At 41.8% G+C, this 17,710-nt stretch overlaps 1 protein-coding gene across 2 annotated transcripts in view; it reads left to right on the forward strand.

The window, feature by feature from the left end:
* The window catches only part of ACACA (acetyl-CoA carboxylase alpha), a 290,224-nt gene that overhangs the window by 1,514 nt on the left and 271,000 nt on the right, over positions 1-17,710 (forward strand). The gene's annotated exons all lie outside the window — the stretch shown is intronic.

The raw sequence follows: 17,710 nt of genomic DNA on the forward strand, positions 1-17,710 counted from the left end.
TAATCAACACTGATCTTTCTCCTCCACCTTGACACATCTGCAACCACTCACCTTCTCCACAAAGAGGAGGTAGGGTCAGACTCTTGAGGACTTACCTTCATGTCTTTCTCTCCTAAACTGAAGTTTTTCGAGACAGACTAGGGCATATATCTAGATCTGGATGTCATGATTGTCAACAAATTGAATATGAGTCATCAATGTTGTACTATTCTGGAAAAAACAATCCCACATTGACGCTGGGATCTATTTGTTAAAAACATAGCATTTAAGCACCTGAAAATTACCCTTCTGCTTCAGTTGATCTTAGGCCCTCATTAGAATTCTAAGCCCCAACTTAGTCATTGTGTTTAAGAAAGGTGGAGAAATTAAAGTGCATAGTGAGAAGAAGGATAACACTGTTTAGGGCAGTGCTTTTCTGGTCTTTTGCCTTTAGCAATGTAGTGGATAGTGGCATCAATTTTAAGACTAGCTACAGAAGAACAGATTTGGAGGAGAAATTAAATGTTCTGTTTTGGACTTGTGTTTTGCAATCTGAGTGGAAATGATAGATATATATTAGAGCTCAGAGGAAAGGCCAGGATGAAAGTTGTATAAATGTATTAAAATTGTTTCTTTGGATGTGTGTCTTTAGACAGAGCTTGAGGGCAGGCACTATGTCCTTTCTTCTTTGTAACTTCTGTGCCCATAAGTGCATCCTGGACAAATATTTGTGAAATGAGCAAGTAAAGGCAAAGGTATGGAGAAAGTCACTCAGGCAAAATGTATAAAGTAAAAAGTGAAGATGGGGCACCTGGGTGGCTCAGTGGGTTAAGCCGCTGCCTTCGGCTCAGGTCATGATCTCAGGGTCCTGAGATCGAGTCCCACGTCGGGCTCTTTGCTCAGCGGGAGCCTGCTTCCTTCTCGCTCTCTCTGCCTGCCTCTCTGTCTATTTGTGATCTCGCTCTGTCAAATAAATAAATAAAATCTTAAAAAAAAAAAAAAAAGTGAAGAGATCCCTGCTTTCACTGGAGGTCAAGTACCTGAACATGATTTATGAATAGAGTAACCAGAAGTCCCGATTTGCTCAGTAAAGTCCTGGTTTACTCCTGTTGTCCCTTACAGTTAGTAATAGTGTCTCGTTTCACTCTCAGAAATGTCTCAGTTTGGGGGTGCCTGGGTGGCTCAGTTGGATAAGCGTCTGACTCTTGATTTCGGCTCAGGTCATGATCTCAGAGTCGTGAGATCAAGCCCTGCATTGGGCTCCATGCTGGGCACGGAGCCTGCTTAAGATTCCCTCTCTCCCTCTCCCCCTGCCCCAACCTCCACCTCTCTCTGCCTCTAAAAAGAAAAGAAAGGGAAGGGAAGAGAAGAGAAGGGAGGGGAAGGGAGGGGAGCAGAGAGAAGGGAAAAGGAATAGAAAAAAGGGAGGGAAGGGAAGGGAAGGAAAGGAAAGGAAAGGAAAGGAAAAAGGAAAAGAATGGAATGTCTCAGGCCAAGGTACCTCCACTTTAACTTAGACATCACTTCCTCAGGAACATCTTTCCTGACTGCACCCCCTCCCCAAACTCTGGGTTAAGTAACTCTCCAATATGCTTTCAGAGCACTTTGTACTTAACTTGTCATAGCAGAGATGACCAAGTGCCTTCTTTCTCCTCTTTCTAATGTCTATAAAGGAGTCTAAAAAACATCTTTTTAATATATAGATAGATAGATATAGGGATATATATAGGTTTGGTGTTTGTTTGAGGAGAAAAAAGGGGGTGGGCATAGGGAGAGGGAGAGAATCTTTTAAAAAATTTTTTTATTTATTCACTTGAGAGCAAGAGACCATGAGCAGAGGGGAGGGGCGGAGGGAGAGGGAGAAGCAGACTCCCCACTGAGCAGGGAGCCCTACATGGGGCTCCATCCTAGGACCCTGAGATCATGACCTGAGCTGAAGGCAGTTGATTACCTGACTGAGTCACCCAGGCACCCCTGGAGAGAGAGTCTTAAACAGGCTCTGTGCTGGGCATAGCAAGCCCTATAGACATGGGGCTTGATCTCACAACCCTGAAATCTTGACCTGAGCAGAAATCAAGAGAGGGACACCTTAACCAACTGAGCCCCCAGGCACCCCTGATAAAAACATCTTAAGAGAGAAATTTGCCTTAATAATGTCCCAGATCAGTTTATGTTGAACTAATATTTTGAATATTGACCTTCAGGAAAAATTGATATCACATTCTCCAAGCCCTCCTGTTCGTTATTTATTTATTTATGTATTTTTAGAGAGAGATTGAGTGCATGCAAGGGGGTAAGGGAAGAGGGCGGGGAAGAGGAAAGAATCTCAAGCGCACTCCCTACAGAGCACCAAGCCCCATGCGGGACTTGATCCCACGACCCTGAGACCATGACTTGAGTGGAAATCAAGAGTCAAATGCCTAACTGACTGAGCCAGCCAGTGCCCCAACCCCTTCCATTCTTTTTTTTTTTTTTTAAGATTTTATTTATTTATGTGACAGAGAGAGAGAGATCACAAGCAGACAGAGAGGCAGAGAAGAGAGAGAGGGGAAGCAGGCTCCCTGTTGAGCAGAGAGCCCCCATGCGGGACTAGATCCCAGGATCCTGGGATCATGACCTGAGCCGAAGGCAGAGGCTTAACCCACTGAGCCACCCAGGCGCCCCCCCCCTTTTTTTAAAGATTTATGTATTTATTTGACAGACAGAGATCACAAGTAGGCAGAGAGAGAAGAGGAAGCAGGCTCCCCGCCGAGCAGAGAGCCCAATGCGGGGCTCAATTCCAGGACCCTGGGATCATGACAGGAGCTGAAGGCAGAGACTTTAACCCACTGAACCACCCAGGTGCCCTCTCTCTCTTTTTTTTTTTTTTAAGATTTTATTTATTCATTTGACAGACAGAGATCACAAATAGGCAGAGAGAGAGAGAGGAGGAAGCAGGCTCCCCACTGAGCAGAGATCCGATGTGAGGCTTGATCCCAGGACCCTGGGATCATGACCCTAGCTGAAAGCAGAGGATTTAATCCCCTGAGTCACCCAGGCACCCCAAGCCCTTCCATTCTTAATGGAGGAGGTTGGCCTTTGAACTTGAAACCCAGTAGGGAAAATTGTATCCTACTGCCAGGGTCTGTAAGGTAGCTGCCATTGTTTGAGTCCAGAATATCCCAACACCTCCTCTTCAACTGTTAAGCTGCTGTGTTTAGAATCAGAAGTGTAGTTTCTGAGCTTCCCTTCCTATGGAAATGATTCTCTATCATTTCTACTTACTCACTTGTCCTGAGTGCTGAAGGAGTTTATAAACTTTATCTCATCTGATATTTATTTTTTCCTCTTACTGAGGTGTTTCTTTGTAGTTTGGTATACAAATAGATATAAACAGAGAGTCTAAAAGTCTATGCTTTCTTCTGGATTTCAACTTCCTCTCCTTTAAGCTCTGAGGTATACTTAGTGCATGTAAGTGAGCCAGAAATTTGGGTCCTAGAGCACAGCCCTTTGCCAATTACAAAGGCTCTTCAAGGCAAGGCTTCTTCCTGTGATGCGCTCAGAAGAGAGGGTTTCACCCCACAGAAAGCGAGAGCCTTAAGTATTACAGCTCTTAGCCCTCAGCTCTGTGAGTTCACACACATGAAGTCACTTTCCCAGAAGCACAGAGTCCCCTGTGGCCCAGTTGGGAACTGGTTCCAGCCTCCCCAGGTTCTGCTGCTGCCTCATGCATTCGGGACCATTGCCTTCCTCCTTCCTGCAACCCCCACCCCCCCCCCCCCCCCCCCCCGCACTCCACTCTTCTTTATCTTTCTTTGTGACCACCCTCGTCCAAGGAGTTAAGGAATCAATCCTTTTCTTTGCAGAAGGTTCCTAGACTGCTTATTTAACTTGATCCTCCTCAACTATGACCAGTCTGCAGAGGAAAGGTGGAAGCACTCCTGCTAATCTATTTACAGAAATGTAAGGTCTATATAGCCATTTCTCCACATGGTGGCATGTCTGGGTTGTTTATGTGTTAAGGAAAAGGGCCTTAAAGATCTCAGGTGAACAAGAGGGAAAAACAAATTTTTGCTAAAGGCCCTGCAGCATCCTATGTTACAAAAAAGGAAAAATAAGTCTCAGAAAGGTAAAACCACTTGCCCCAATTCAGCTAATTACGGGGTAGCACAGCCAGAATGAAACGAAAACCAGATCTGGCCAAATATAACTAATAAAATGCTTCTGACTCTTTAAAACTGAAGAGTTAGCAGATGTCAGGATTTTCATAATGCTGTAGCCATTTAGCATTTTCAGGCTTTTGCTACCCATCTCTTCTCACTCTTCCTTATTTTGATCTGTACGAAGTACAGACTATCTGCCCGGGTCACCAGGCTTTGAATAGAATCCAAAACATTAGGTGAACTAGCAATGTATTGTTTCTGTGTGACTTCTGTTTATCCAAAAAATTTTAACTACAAAATCTAACAACTACCTTTTACCACCTTCAATTTAATAATTTACTTAATTTACTTAATTTGCTACTTAAGCAAATTATTATTTTTCTGTGCCTTTTTTCTCCTCGTGTAAAATGAAAATTATAATAACTAATTCAAAAGAGTTTTGTAAGGATGTAACTATATAAATATATAAAATATCTAGTTCATAGTGGGAGTCAAATAAATTATAATTGTAATTCTAATTCTAGAAGTGTTCCATCGGATGACCCTGGGGCTTGTTTAGAAGTTGTAGGAGGCTAGGTTGGCCATTGCTCCACATTAGAATTTTTTTCATTATTTGAATCATTTTTACCACTAGAAACCTCTTTCCCGAAGACTGAGCAATTAAATAGAATTTCTTTTGCTGCTTGCTTCTTCTTCTTCTTTTTTTTTTAATATTTTATTTATTTATTTGACAGAGATCACGAGTAGGCAGAGAGGCAGGCAGAGAGAGGAGAAAGCAGGCTCCCTGCAAAGCAGAGAGCCCAATGCGGGGTTTAATCCCAGGACCCTGGGATCATGACCTGAGCAGAAGGCAGAGATTTTAACCCACTGAGTCACCCAGGTGCCCCTGCTGCTTGCTTCTTTAGCACCTTGGCGTACATAAGTAAGGGAGTATGCTTTATCTCACAGGTCACAGAACAAAATGCATAGTTGCAATCAAGGATGGATAATCCAGCTTTACCTCCAATGCAGAGCAAACTCAGGAGCTGTGTCCCATTTACTTAATGTAAATAGTGAATAGACTTAGGCATTATGAGCAATTAACTATAAGACTGTTCCTTAGCATACAGAATGAGTACTTTGCTATTATAATCAAATAAAATTTACAGTGAGGTTAATCTGATGCATATTTAATGATATATGTAATTGTTATTGTGCTGCGTGATAATTAGGACTTAAATGTTAAGCTGTATCGGTAAATGACTGTAATTGGTTATATTTACACAACAAAACACATTTTTTAGTATTTGTCCACTCACTTTATTAATTTTCTAGAATCTACAATTATGCCAAGGACAACAGTTTTCTCTGAGTCTTTACTGTTTATTTATTTTATTTTTTAAAAGATTTTATTTATTTGTTTGACAGAGAGAAAGAGACAATGAGAGAGGGAACATAAGCAGGGAGAGTGGGAGAGGGAGAAGCAGACTTCCCACTGAGCAGGGAGCCCGATGCTGGGCTTGATCCCAGGACCCCAGGATCACGACCCTAGTCAAAGACAGATACTTAACGATTGAACCACCCAGGCATCCCAAGTCTTTACTGTTTAATCATGCATTCACACACACACAAACACACTTTCAAAATGACACAACAGGGCTCTCATCCCAATTTGGTACTAAAAGTAGCTATTGCTCAAGGATTTTTATATATGTTTTCTCATTTTAGTCCTTAAAAACCCATTAAGGGAGATATTGTTACTCCCATTTTACTGATGCAGAAACTGCATCACTCTTGTGAGTGTAAACAGGCAGCATAGTAGAGATTCAGACTTCTATCTCCAACTTGTAACCACTACTTTATACGACCTCAGAAGGTGATGGATCCCAACCAAGATATGTAAAGATTTTTTAGGAAGTGGACTGGCCCCGAGAAATACTGAATATGTATAGTATATCCAAAAGGAAAATGAGTCATCCAAGAAGTAATGGAAGGTTTGAAGCCGATGGAAGCTGACTTTCTGAGTGCCTATTCAAGGAAAAGAGTCTTAGCCAATGAATTTCATGCATAATCACCCTATTATAGGCTGTGATATTGTAGAAACACATATCTGCCTAATGCCATCAAACATCTGAACTTTAGAATTAACCCTGCTAATTCTGATTCCTTAAGAAAGAATCAGTATAGGAGTTAAACTAGTATTTCTCAAGCTTTTTATCATTACTGTCAGCCCTAAGGAGACTTTTAGACAATCTTTTTCCAAATTGCTTCCCCCAGTGAAGTTTTAATACTACAGATATGCCAGATAAGTATCTGTTTATATACTATATATCTACCGTACTTTATATATAAAGAGAGTAAGATTTTTTTTTGCCCCTCAATAATTAGGTTTGTTTTTTTTTCTTCCATGGAGTGTGCAAACAATTATGCATGAATAATGCAGCTTCCCATACAGGCTTACCTTCAGGTTCAGGATATGCTAGTTACACATAGAATAGTATTTTTATACTTATGACAATTGTATTACTAGTTGTAATAAATAAATTGTTAAATTTGTATATAAGCTTGGTTAGTAGGCTTTAACCTACTGAGCCACCCAGGCGTCCCCAGAACATATCTTTTTATTTGAAACTTCTAGAACGTTCTTTTTAAAGATTTTATTTATTTGTCATAGAGAGAGCACAAGCACAGGGAGCAGCAGGCAGAGGGAAAAACAGACTCCCCACGGAGAAAAGAGCCCCGTGTGGGACTCAATCCCAGGATCCCTGAACTGAAGGCACATGCTTAACCGACTGAGCCACTGGGGTGTCCCACTTCTAGGACATTCTTATATGTTCATTCCTTTACCTTATAAATATTATTTAGCCTTACTCTAGGAGAAGGACTATGCCAGGTACTAGAGATTCAAGAACTAATAAAATAGTCTCTGCTCTCAAAGAGATGCTCACTGTTCAGGGGCGCCTGGGTGGCTCAGTTGGTTAAGCATCTGACTTCGGCTTAGGTCATGATCTCGGGGTCCTGGGATCAAGCCCCGCATCGAGCCCACAGCAGGCTCTGCACTCAGCAGGGAGTCTGCTGGTCCCTCTGCTCCTCCCCCTGCTCATGTGCTCACATTCTCTGTCTCTCTCAAATAAACAAACAAAATATATTTTTTTAAAAGGATGCTAAGGGGCTCCTGGGTGGCTCAGTGGGTTGGGCCTCTGCCTTCAGCTCAGGTCATGGTCTCAGGGTTCTGTAATCGAACCCCGCATCGGGCTCTCTGCTCGGTGGGGAGCCTGCTTCCCCCTTTCTCTCTGCCTACCTCTCTGCCTACTTGTGATCTCTCTCTGTGTCAAATAAATAAATAAGATCTTAAAAAAAAAAAGGATGCTCACTGTTCACTTGGGAAGACAGATATGCATGAAAATAATTATAATACAAGATAATATGTGTTGTAACAGAGATGTTTTGGGTACACTAAGGGCTCCAAGAAGAGATTAGTCAGTTGTAGGGAAAATTAAGGTGTAAGTCTCTGGGAAGTGATGAGTTAAGTCTTGAAAAAGAGTGGGAAGGAAATTCCAAGCAGAAGGAACAAATTATTCAAAGGACAGAAGCATGAAGGAGCAGCTTCTCTATATGATTGGAGTACAGAGTGCAAGAAAGAAGGGCCACTGTACATGATACCGTATGGGTAGACAGAGGCCAGACCATAGTGGGTTTGACACTTTACTCAAAGGCCATGGAGAGCCAGTGAAGCATTTTGAGTTGGGGAGCAGTGTTATCACTCATCTGAGTTTTAGACCTTAATCTCTCCGGCAGTTATGTGGACTGAAAATAGCAAAATGTGAAAGGCCAGGAGGTTCAGCAGTCTAAGTAAGAAGGTGATGAGAGCTTGAATTAGCATAATTGGAATAAGGATGAGGAAGAAGAAATAGATTTAAGGTGTTTAAAAAGCAATTAATCAGGGCACCTGGGTGCCTCAGTTGGTTAAGCATCTGCCTTCGGCTCAGGTCATAATCCTGGGGTCCCAGGTTCGAGTCCTGCCTTGGGCTCCCTGTTCAGCAGGGAGTCTGCTTCTCCCTCTGATCCTCCCCCATCTCATGCTCTCTTTCTCTTTCTCAAATAAATAAAATCTTTAACAAAAGAGAAGCAATTAATTAGGGGAAGAAAAGTGATAAATAAGGGGTAAAATTAAAAATGATTTTCCAATGTCCAGCATAGTTGACTAGATGGACTACTTGCCAAGAGAGGGACCTTCAGGCAAAGAGCAGACCTGAAGGGGAAGGGGCAGGTTTTGTTCTGGATATGTTGAGTTTGAGGTGTCTGTAGGATGTACAGGTGAGAGGTCTAGGTCAGATGTGCAGATTAGGGAGTTAGCACAAACTGGTAGAAATTTTGAAGCCACAGTCTGGCTCAGTCAGTAGAGCATGTGATTCTTATCTTAGTGTCCTTAGTTGGAGCCCCACGTGGCATGTAGAGTTTATTTAAAAAATATTCTTTTGGGGTGTCTGGGTGGCTCAGTTGGTTAAGCTTCTGACTCTTGGTTTCAGGTCATGTGATGAGTTATGGGATCCAGGTCATGGGATCAACCCCCTTGTGGGACTCCACTCCAAGCACAGAGTCTGCTTGTCCCTCTCCTTCCCCTTCTGCTTCTCCTCTCTCTCTAAAATAAGTAAAATCTTATAAAATTTTTTTTAATCTTAAAAGTATTATAAGCTATGAAGTATGTGTAGGGACGGACAAACAAAGGTATGATTTTTTTCCTGTGGTGACCTCTGAGATTATATCTTCATCATTAACATTTTGTTGCCCCTCGCTTGCTAGTGCCTTAAGTACATGTTTATTCACCTACTCAGTAACCTAGCAATATACCACCGAAAGTACATCAAAGAAGATGAATTAGTCAACAGTGCCAAATACTACAGAGAAGCCAAAGATAAAGGTTAAAAAAATGCTCACTGGAGAAAAGAAAAAGTACAAATTATACAAGCATGTAACAGAATAGAATGTATAGAAGAAAACCAAAATAAATACAGGAACTTAGTATAAAATAAAGGTGTGCTATTCAATAAATGGTGTAGACAATTGAATAACCATGTGGGAAAAAAATAAGTGTCAATTTGTACCTCATACCAGGATAAACTCCAAATGGCTTAATTATTTAAATAAAAATATAAAAATTGAAAACAAAATATGAGAAAACTTGTTTAGCATCTTGTTACGGGAAGGAAAATCTAATTATGATTCAGAGTACAGAAGGCATAAAAGCAGAGGTTAATAATTTGACTACACAAAGCTCACAATTTCTGCCAAACAAAATAACACCTTAAGCAATGTCAAAACATAAGTGGCAAAATAGAAAAATGTTTGCAACTTGTATCACAAAAGGCTGATCCTCCTAATAAAAAGAAGTAGATAAGGAAGAGGTCAACCAGTCAAGAGAATTATCAATGAAAGATGTAAATTGGCAGGGCTTTTATGTGGTGGTTAAGAGTAAAGAGATTTTGAGGTCATCTACCTGCACTGGGATCCTAGCTCTGTCACTTACTAGCTCTGGGACCTTGGGCAAGTGGCTTATGCCTCACTTTTCTCCTCCATAAAATGCAGATAATAATTGTAGTTCCTTCAGAGGGCTAAGTGAGATGGGGGCCAGGATGGTGACTCATAGTAGAAGGAGGATACAGAGAAAATCGATTATAAATTTCTAGGATTGGGGCACCTGGGTGGCTCAGTCGGTTAGTCTGCCTTTGGCTCAGGTCATGATCTCAGGCTCCTGAGATCCAGCCTGTGTGGCCAGCTCCCTGATCAGTGGAGAGTCTGCTTCTCCCTCTCCCTCAGCCCCTCCCCCTGCTCATGTTCTCTCTCTCCTTCCCCTCCCTCAAAATAGATAAAATCTTTTTTAAAAAATGAAAAATAAATTTCTAGAATCTGGGAACCTTGAAGGAAAGAGAGTCCGAGAAGAGAACTAACTCAGCCCCCATCTGCCTCACCTTTCGTGAAGGGCAGTTACTTGGGAAATCCCTGCTCATGTCAGACACAGCTCCTGGTCTAGGGACACAGTGTAAGTAAAACAGGCATGGTGCCTACTCTCAATGTAGCTCACCTCTATGAGAGAGGCCTCCATCAAATGCCATGGGAGAACAATTACAAACAGATGTATTCCATGGACGAAATTTACACTATTAATCTAGTGGAGTTGAGGAGGTCAGGGAGGACTCTGTGAGCCAACATCTGACATATGAGTAGGAATTAAATAGGCAAAGAGTAGTGAAGAAAGGGGAAGGTGGGGTGTGGGAGTGGAAATGGTGCTGGAGCCACAGAGAACAACATGGGCTCTGAGACAAGAAAGAAGGGAGCTAGGCCACTGTGGCCGAAGCTAGAGTAAGGGGAACAGTGACGGGAGATGAGACTGGAGAAGGACATAGGCTACACTATTCAGGGCTTTAGCAATCTTGTTAAGGATTTGGGGCTTTATCCTGATAGCAGTGGGAAGCCACTGAGTGGTTTTTAGCAGAGGAGTAACACGATCCAATTTGCATTGTTGAAAAGCTCATTCCAGCTACAGTGTGGAGAACTGTGTATAGATTAAAGAAAGGCAAGAGAGCAACTATGGGGAGATAGAGGCACTCATGATAGTTTAGGCCAGCGACATGCTCCTTAACCTATTTGTTTTCCTAATGTTACTTCAGCAGAAGATAAAGCTTTTGTTCTTACATAACAGACGTGCTTGAAATGTTAGCTATTACTACTATTTACATTAGAGGACAAAGGTTGAAACTTAATCCAGCAGGAAGAATGAGCAGGTGGAGGGGAAGGGATTTCATTGAGAGGGTATGGGAATCAGATTATTTCCTATCTGAATAGGAAGGAGGGAGCTGAAAGGGTAAACAGTGGCATCACAACAGAGAGAAAAAGAGGCCACAGTTCCCTAAAGAGATGTTGCTCTGGTACATGGACTCTCTGTTCTGCCAAAGTTCATCTTCCCTGTGCTTAGACAAGTGAAAATGTTGGGCAAATGTACTTTATGGCTTACCCTTGAGAGCTCTGTGTTTCCTAATGGAAAACAGGAGGTTAGCTATCCGTGCATGTTGCAATTCTCTTCAACACTATGGAGGGATGCCTGGGTGGCACAGTCGTTAAGCATTGGCCTCCAGCTCAGGTCATGATCCCGGGGTCCTGGGATCCTGGATCCTGGGATCGAGCCCCGCATCGGGCTTCGTGGTTGGCGGGGCGCCTGCTTCTCCATCTCCCACTCCCCCTGCTTGTGTTCCCTCTCTCACTGTGCCTCTCTCTGTCAAATAAATAAATAAAATCTTTACCAAAAAAACCCACTATGGAGTCATCACAAATGCCTAGGGAAAAAAAAATCTAAATCATCTTTTTTTAAAAAAAAAAGATTTTCTTTATTTATCTGACAGAGAGACACAGAGAGAGAGGGAACACAAACAGGGGGAGTAGGAGAGGGAGAAGCAGATCTCCCGCCAGCAGGAAGCCCCATGCCGGGCTCGATCCCAGGACCCCGGGACCATGACCTGAGCAAAGGCAGATGCTTAACGACTGAGCCACCCAGGGGCCCCTAAATAAATCATTCTGAAATTGAATTTGTGCATTACTTAGCTGATTTAATTTCAGAATAAGACAATGACAGATACTAGTAGCTTCATGAGACCTGCTTCCCTCCCACCCTTCTTAACCATCAAGAATTGAATAGGGGCGCCTGGGTGGCTCAGTGGTTTAAGCCGCTGCCTTCGGCTCAGGTCATGATCTCAGGGTCCTGGGATCCAGCCCCACATCGGGCTCTCTGCTCGGCAGGGAACCTGCTTCCCTCACTCTCTCTGCCTGCATCTCTCTCTGTCAAATAAATAAATAAAATCTTAAAAAAAAAAAAAAAGGAATTGAATAGGGTTAGAATAATCTGATGACCCAACTACCTTATTTGGTCATGCGTGTGTTGGCAAAGTAGAGTCCTTCAAGGTAGGAGTCCTTGAAATCCTTCTAAGAAATATGTTCAGTTTTGTGGGAGTTTTAGATGTGTCAAACAGCTTTTTAAATGCAGCTATAGAAGGCAAAATCAAAACAAATTCTTGGAACTAAATGGGATTCCCAGAGCTTCAGAGCCTGATGGTTGCTTTTTATGTATAAATCTACATCTTGAGGAATAATATCTTAGAAATACACTTTTGATTATAACATGTTTCATGGACAAATGATTAGTGTCCAAGAATATAGCCAAGAATACATACTTCTATAACAGTATAAAAAGACTAACAGGGGCTCCTGGCTAGCTTAGTTAGTAGAGCATGAGACTCTTGATCTCGGGGTTGTGAGTTTGAGCCCCATGTTGGGTGTAGAGATTACTTAAAAATAAAATGTTTAAAAAAAAAAAAAAGATTAACAATACAAAAGAAAAAGGGGAAAGGTTATAAGCAAGCAAGAGAAAACCTGAACGCAAATATGTGGGAGGATACTCAACCTCACTATTAAGCAGGAAAACATACATAAGAACAATGATGGGCGCCTGTGTGGCTCAGTGGGTTAAGCCTCTGCCTTCGACTTGGGTCATGATCTCAGATCGAGCCCCGCCTCTGGCTCTCTGCTCCACGGGGAGCCTGTTTCCTCCTCTCCTCTGCCTGCCTCTGCCTACTTGTGATCTCTGTCTGTCAAATAAATAAATAAAATCTTTAAAAAAAAAGGGGGGGGGGGGCCCTGGGTGGCTCAGTGGGTTAAAGCCTCTGCCTTCAGCTCAGGTCATGATCTCAGAGTCCTGGGATCGAGCACCACATCAGACTCTGCTCTGCGGGGAACCTGCTTCCTCCTCTCTCTCTCTCTGCCTGCCTCTCTGCCTCTACTTGTGATCTCTGTTTGTCAAATAAATAAATAAAAATCTTTTACAAAAAAAAAACAACAATGGCACACTACTTCATAGAGATAAGATTGGCAAAAATTTTGAAGTCTAAGATTTTCAAGTTAGGGTGATAGTGGAATAATATTCTACTGCTGGTGGGAACGTGTTTGGTACAACTGCTTTGGAAAACCATATGCAATCTAGCAAAGTTGAAGATGTATTTATCCTCCAGCCTATGGATTCTACTCCTTATCATGTGTCTTAGACATAGACATGTCTGAGAAAATTCATTTTAATTAATTTTTAAATTTTTTTAAGATTTTATTTATTTATTTGACAGAGAGAGATCACAAGTAGGCAACGAGGCAGCAGAGAGAGGGCGGGAAGCAGGCGCCCTGCTGAGTAGACAGCCCGATGCAGGGCTCGATCCCAGGACCACAAGATCACGACCTGAGCCGAAGGCAGAGGCTTAACTCTCTGAGCCACCCAGGCGCCCCCAATTTTTTTTTTTTTTTTGAGTAGGCTCCATGCTGGGCATGGAGTGCAAGTGCAGTGCAAGGCTTGAAGTCTCAGTCCTGAGATCAAGACCTGAGTTGAGATCAGGAGTCAGATGCCTAACTGACTGAACCACTCAGGCACTACTCCCCGCCCCCCTGCCCAGTAAAATTCATTATACAAGAAATAAACTGCTATCTGGTATTATAATGTGTATAGTTTATGAGTCTTCAAATTCAGTGTCTCTTCTGTTGAATGTTTGGTTTTTCTAGAGAGCAATAAGGACTTTGTAGTATAGGCTGCACTGTTTATTCTTCTTTTCTAGTACATTAGGGAGCAGTCATGACCTGAATAAATCCTTGGAGAGTCTTCTGGACATCATCTGATTCTGTAGAGATCATGACACTATACTTCTGAACATATCCTTCTCCATCCTATTTTAAATTTTAGAAAATAGACTTAAAATAGGACAGAATTTTGCTGTTATGTATGTATTTCCCCCCTTTGGGCTAATAATACATATGGATTTCACATATTTTCATTTATTTTGCCCACTTTTTTTTAGAGGATGAAGTTAACGACTTTGGCCACTGGGTGGCGCAAATTCACAAGCATCTGGTAAAAGTTTGTATATTCCAGCGCAAGGTGCGCCCATTGCTACACTCTACCACATGAAGGAAAATTAGTTAGAAAAAAGGCTTTGGGGACCTGAAATCTAACTATAGACACAGATCCAAGTTCTCTAGGAATTCAGATTAAAGGAAATTTCTGGTATTGATGACTGGTACACCAGGTCACTGAATAAGGAAAAGGAAAAAGGAAAGTGTTAGAATAACAGGAAGAGAAAGATGAAGGGATAAAGAAATATGAGAGAGAGAAAAAAATAAGTCCAGAGAGATAAATTCAAGTGTTACCAACAGTTCCAGGAAGGCCTCTCATTGGTTTGCATTTACCTGGTGACCAATAGCAGCTTTGATTTAAAGTAAAGCTTACCTCATTTTCTTCTAGGAAGTCATTTATGCTCCCCTCAGCTATCCATTTAGTGGAGTGACATTATCAGCATATGTTCTGAGTGTCTGCTCTGCACATGGTGCTTTGTCAGGTTCAAAGTAATATAGACATACACAATTTAACACAACAACTACAGGCTTCAGGACTAAGGCAGTATACAGGAAAAGGTAAATGCCAAATCGGGGCAGGATGTGTGAACTCCAGAAGTAAAATCCTTTCTGAGAGTGGAGGATCTGAGTGTGAGGTAAGGAGGAGCCATGAGGAGTTGTCAAGGAGTTGACAGTTTGGACTGTCAACCTGTCTGAAGCAAAGAAAAAAGAAGGGTTCCTGGCTCCTAGTCATAAGTACATAAAGGAACTCTTCCTTGGATTTTCCTTGGAAAATGTCTATTTCTGGGCATAAACATAGGGAAAGTGCTTTGGGTCAGAATCAGCTGAACACTGCTCAAAGAGGCTCTAAAATAAGAAGGATGGGGGTAGATGATGATTAGGAGAGAACCATCCTTAAGTCCTCTCTTTGAGTAGTAACACAGAAAAGGAGAGATGCTAATGTCCTCCCCAGGCCTTTCAGAGGTCCAGACTGTCCTCAGTTGCTTTGATTTTTGAGATCACAGGTATATAAATGAATCACAGGTTAAAAATAAAGAAATGGCGGTGTGCCTAGGTGGCTCAGTGGGTTAAGCCTCTGCCTTCAGCTCAGGTCATGATCTCAGGGTCTTGGGATCGAGCCCCACATCTCTGCTCAGCAGGGAGGCTGCTTCCCCGCCCCTGCTCCCACCGCCTGCCTCTGCCTGCTTGTGATCTCTCTCTGTGTGTCAAATAAATGAATAAAATCTTTTAAAAAAAGCAAAACTCTTAAAAAAATAAATGGCAAAACAGAATATAAAACTGTTTTGTATTTTAAGTCTTTATATTGAAGAAAGTTATGCTTTTAACACACAATCGCAATAATTAAAGTGATTCAGCAATACCTTTAAGAGTTTAAATTAGAGGGTTCCTGTGAATTTGCTTTTTTCTGTCCTAAGCAATTACCCACCTTAATCTTTGGGCCTATCAGAAAGTTTTATGGTGACTTAAGCATTTCAAAAAGATAGAATGACTTCCAAGTTTCTCAACGCCAAGACTTGAAAAAAAGCACAACTTGATATTTGTGCCAACTGGGGGCACTTGGCTGGCTCAGTCAGTAGAGCATGTGACTCTTAATCTCAGGGTCATGAGTTCAAGCCCCATGTTAGGTACAGAGATTCCTTAAAAAATAAAGAAAGAAAAATTTAGGGGTGCCTGGCTGGCTCAGTCAGTAGAGCATGCAACTCTTGATCTTGGGGTTGTGAGTTTCAGCCCCATGCTGGGCGTAGAGATTACTTAAAGTTAATCTTAAAAAAAAAAAATTACTTGGCCAACTGGAAACACAGTAGTAATGTATTAAACAAAAAAGGACAGGTTTAAAATGGTATGGAGAATATGATGTGATTTGTGAAACATGTGTCTTTGCAATGTCTATAAAGAGATACATCGAAGTATTAAGAGTAGTTATCTTTGGAAGGTGGGATTAGGTATCCCTTCTTTCTTGTTTTTTCGTTTATTCTTTACACCTTCCAGCATTTCCTAAAACTTGTTGTAATGAGAATGTCCTTTAATGATCAAAAAACAAAGTGTGGTAACTTAATGAGAATAAATTTGCAATTAAAATCTTACTGGCTTGTCACTTCCCATAGGAATAATTGGCACTCCTGAAAACAAGTTTTATTTAAATAAGGGTTTAAATACATTACATAACATTAAACTGAAGGAAGAAATAAACCAAAAACCAGTCTGTTACTTCACATGGCATTGGGCAGCTGTCGCTAGTAAGTTGCAAGCTCTACAGCTAGCTACATGACTGACACATCAATCAGGCACTCCTTAGAAATTGTTTTATCAAGTTGAATCTGTAGCTGAGTCTATGGTGGTGACAGGGAGAACTGTGTCTTGCTGTAAAGGGATCTGCAGGCTAAAAGTTCACATCCCAAACTCCATGTAAGAGTTCTCCCTTCCCTTCTGCTCTCTCTCCAGTCTCTCAGTTTTTGAAGATCCCTTACCAGTAAGAGAATGTGGGATTCAAAACTGTTAACTAATTAGGGAGTCAGAAAATCCTCAGAAAATGCTCTGTCAGAGAAAACAAGTTGTCCACAAAGCAAAATACCACTTTAAAAAATTATTTTTAAAAGATTTTATTTATTTATTTGACAGAGAGAGAGAGAGAGATCACAAGTAGGCAGAGAGGCAGGCGGGGGGGGGGGGGGGGGAAGCAAGCTCCCTGCTAAGCAGAGAGCCTGATGTGGGGCTCGATCTCAGGACCTTGGGATCATGACCCGAGCTGAAGGCAGAGGCTTTAACCCACTGAGCCACCCAGGTGCCCCTAAAATACACACTGGTTCCATCAGTGAATTTCTGTAAAGTCAGTACAAATGTTACCCAAATTACAGTCTTGCAGAAGATTTAAGAAATGTAAACTTTGCCACAGTTTTCGTCTCCTGGGGAACCTCATGTTTCTGGATTAAAGGACATTCTGTGGTGGTTGAAGCTGGGAAGGGTGGAGATGAATGTAGGCATCAGTCCTAGACCAAGAGCTTCTAAGTATAGAATGTTTGTAATCATCCTCCCTAGTGGTCCTGGGAAGGAGCAAGCTTTTTTCCCCCTCATCTCATGGTTAGACCCAACCACAGATGGCAGGATAAACTGGAGGCAATGTTGTGAATCCGTGTGAGGTGAGATAATATACTCATTTATCCAAATGGCACTCCCAGTGCTCTGTCCTCTCCACCTCCTATATTTCAGAACTATCATCTTCCATGCTTTGTATCTGTTCCATATCTTCCAGGCTTAGCTTGAATAATAAATTGGGGCTTGGAGCAAGACATTTTTCCCTGTTGGTCTAGTTTTTAGAATCACTTTTTGAGGGCAGTACCTGATGGAAAAGGGAGAAGGATACAACCCATATGTGGTTTTTACAGAGAACAAAGAAAACAGAATTAGTGACAGTTACATCTTGCTAAAATGAAACGGAATGGTTTCAAGACTCTAATACTACAAGCAGAACGACAGTCTTATCCCACCTGCCAATCCCTTTTCCTAACCTGTTCCCTTCAACAACCGCTGTTTCTGCTTCCTCGCCAAACTCTCACCTGGGCAGGTCAGACTTGACTCAGAGCTGTGCCTTTGTAAGAAAGATCATCCATCATCATTTTGCTGTGGAATCCTTGTTCAAAATGTATGCAGCTCCACATTGTGGTTTAGGGTGT

The sequence above is a fragment of the Meles meles genome, chromosome 18, assembly GCF_922984935.1.
Source record: "Meles meles chromosome 18, mMelMel3.1 paternal haplotype, whole genome shotgun sequence".
In the NCBI taxonomy this organism is placed as follows: domain Eukaryota; kingdom Metazoa; phylum Chordata; class Mammalia; order Carnivora; family Mustelidae; genus Meles; species Meles meles.